The sequence below is a fragment of the Sinocyclocheilus rhinocerous genome, unplaced genomic scaffold (assembly GCF_001515625.1).
Source record: "Sinocyclocheilus rhinocerous isolate Xijiao unplaced genomic scaffold, SAMN03320098_v1.1 scaffold1649, whole genome shotgun sequence".
NCBI lineage: Eukaryota > Metazoa > Chordata > Actinopteri > Cypriniformes > Cyprinidae > Sinocyclocheilus > Sinocyclocheilus rhinocerous.
The window spans coordinates 148768-152037 of NW_015649580.1; the positions used below are offsets into that span (position 1 = coordinate 148768).

At 45.1% G+C, this 3270-nt stretch overlaps 1 protein-coding gene across 1 annotated transcript in view; it reads left to right on the forward strand.

The window, feature by feature from the left end:
- The window catches only part of LOC107710811 (guanylyl cyclase-activating protein 1-like), a 16867-nt gene extending 14397 nt beyond the window's left edge, over window positions 1-2470 (forward strand). Inside the window, exon 7 of the mRNA XM_016515657.1 lies at window positions 2457-2470. The gene's annotated coding sequence lies outside the window, so the exon portion shown is untranslated. The remainder of the gene's footprint in view (window positions 1-2456) is intronic.
- The last annotated feature ends 800 nt before the right edge of the window (window positions 2471-3270 follow it).

The following is a 3270-nucleotide window of genomic DNA, read 5'->3' on the forward strand; positions in this document are numbered from 1 at the left end:
ATGTAAAAGCATGTCCCGCCGCCGCGCGATTTCCCCGTTGATTCTGCGTCGCGATCTGCTCTAAACAGCTGAAAGCCCGGGAGACTCAGCGCGCTGTCCGGAATGGCGTCTTTCAGCCAGGTTTCCGTGGAACACAGAGCAGCAGAGTGTGAGAAATCCTTATTCGTCCGGGAGAGCAGAAGGAGTTTGTACGTTTTGTTGGGTAGAGAGCGGAGATTTGCCAGATGGATGCTAGGCAAAATCCGCGCTGCCTGAGCTTCCCGAGGGTGCTGGCTCGCTTCCCCCGTCTGCGCGGCCTGAAGCGTCTGAACAGCGCCGCTGCTCCCCCGACTACAATGTCCAGCAAAACATCAGAATAATCGAAAACCGGTGAATCAGGAGGATATATTTCAGAGATATAAAAAAAATAATCTCGGGTAAGTGTATATTTCCTTACCTCTCAGGCAGAGTCACATAGGTGGTAGTATGTTTCCAATACATTCTTGTTCTCTCTCAACAATGCTCTAACATCAATTGCAGATGGCAACGCAATCTTGTTAACCTGCGTTCTATCTGCACCTCTTCTATTGCACCCCTCTCTTTTTCTGTGGGTCTGTGTGTTCTGACATGCCAAGATGTGGAGATGCTGCAGCTTTATATGCCCCTGGGATGTTAGGAATTGTCAGTCAGCTTTCAAAAAACAGACTTCATTCTGGCCATTGCTTCTTAGTCTACTCTTAGTATCTTGGGCTTGACTGAGACCTGGATTCATCCAGAAGACTCAGAAACTAACAACTTCCCTTTCTTTCACACCCCCCATCAGGTTGGAAGGGTATTGGTTTTCTCATTTCTACTAAATGGAAATATTCAACCCACTCTTCCCTATGCAAAAATAATTATTTTGAATTTCATGCTATTACGGTAACAGCTCTGGTTAAACTTCATATTGTAGTAATTTATAGCCTTCCTGGTCAACTGGTTACCTTTACAGAGGAGCTGGATGGGCTGCTGTCCTCATTCTCTGGGAATGGCTGTCCACTTATAGGCTTTGGTGACATCAACATCCATCTGGAGAAGCCTTACACTGCAGACTTCCGCTTCCTAACTTCCACTTCCACTCCTAGCTTCATTCGATCTCAAACTGCTTACCACCAGAAGCACTAAAAAAAGCAGGCAACCAGCTCGGCTTAATTTACACACACAATTGTATCACAGACAATATTTTGGTAAAACCTCTAGACATCTCTGATAATTTCTTTATTACATTTAACCTACATATTTCTACCTGTGTGCCACGATTCCTCTACCAGTTACTTTCAGGCAAATCCTATGCTCCCTTTCACCCTTCCATCTGTCCTGTGTAGTGTCATCCTCTCTTCCTTCATCCACCCATTTCTCATCTCTGGATGTAAATGCAGCAACTGACACTTTATGATCTACTTTAACTTCTTTTCTAGACAATATCTGTCTAGACAAGCCAGTGCATACTACCCCTTCTAATGTAAAAAGTTGTCCCATGTCATCACCTTTACTCTATTTTGCTGAGCAGTCGTTTGGGTGGTTCGCCAATGGGGCAGTCGTAGTAGGGCTGAGCAAATAATCGAATGCGATTATCATGCGCATCTCGTCAGTAAAGCCAGTTCTGTCATTATTAGTAAATCTCCATCACCTGCTTTCAAATGGAGCACCATTTACTACACAGAGCCGTAGTTCATTGACAAGCTACGTAATATCGCATTCATAATGAAATGCGATTCATCTGTGATTATGAACGCGATATGAACTACGGCTCTGTGTAGTAAATGCCGCTCCATTTGAAAGCAGGGGGTGGAGATTTACTACTAATCACAGAACTGGCTTTACTGACGAGATGTGCAGCCATAAGCCGTAGCCCTTGGGGCAGTCGTGGCCTAATGGAGAGTTGGTCTTGTAACCTGAAGTTCGCGGGTTCGAGTCTCGGGTCCGGCAGGAATTGTCGGTGGGGGGAGGGAATAACCAGCACTCTCTTCCACCTTCAGTACCACGACTGAGGTGAAACCCCCAACTGCTCCCCGGGCGCCACAGCAGTATGGCTGCCCACTGCTCCGGGTGTGTGTTCACTACTGTGTCTGTGCATTTTTCCTTGGGTTAAATGCAGAGCACAAATTCTGAGTATGGGTCACCATACTTGGCCACATGTCATGTCCTTTCCTTTCCTTTTCCAATGTACTAGATTTCTCTAATAAAAAAAATGAAGTAGGCTTTCCCAAAATTTTTGTGGGGTGAAGAATTTATTGAAGATGGTAGTGTAGCAGTTCTTCAGTAGTGATGTTAGCATGTCATCCTACAAACAGTCTTAAACCTTGCAAGAATCTTAGCTTCTCCCAAAGTTCTGTCTGTGGAATATAATTTTATACCTAAAGACAAAAGGGCTACAAACAACAGATACTGTTAGGACCTCCTGCTGGAGATCCTGCAATCTACAAGATGTTCCTGAGGAATGCTGTTCCTTTGTTATTCTAATGGATTGGATCATTTGGTTCACACCTTTATAGACAGTTAAATTATTTATTTCACAGAATGATGAACGTTGACCAATCAGGTTTCAGAAGCAGCCATTCAACTGAGACTGCTTTACTCTCAGTCACTATAGCCCTGCAGATTGCGAAAGCTGATTCCAAATCATCAGTTCTCATTCTGCTGGATCTATCTGCCACTTTTGACACTGTAAATCATCAGATTCTCCTGTCTACCATCACAGGAACTGCACTCCACTGGTTTGAATCTTATCTCACAGGTAGGTCTTTCAGGGTTTCCTGGGGAGGAGAGCTATCCAAAGAACATCAACTGGTCACTGGGGTTCCTCAGGGATCAATTCTTGGACCCCTCCTCTTCACCATATACACTACATGACTTGGTTTCTCCTGCCATTGCTATGCTGATGACACACAGCTCTATCTTTCCTTTTAACCAGATGATTCAACGGTAGCTGAATAGATCTCAGGCTGCCTGGCAAACATCTCGGCATGGATCAAGGATCATCACCTGCAGCTAAACCTTTCAAAGACTGAGCTTCTCGTCTTCCCTGCCACTCCGACTCTACAGCATGACTTCACCATCCAGCAGGTTACAAATGATTCAGAATGCAGCAGCATTGACTGGTCTTCAACGAGCCTAAAAGGGCCCATGTCACACCTCTTGTTATCTCCCTCCACTGGCTACTGGTTGCAGCTCACATTAAGTTCAAGACATTGATGCTTGCATACAGAACAGCCACAGGCTCAGCACCCGCCTACTTCCACTCACTATTAC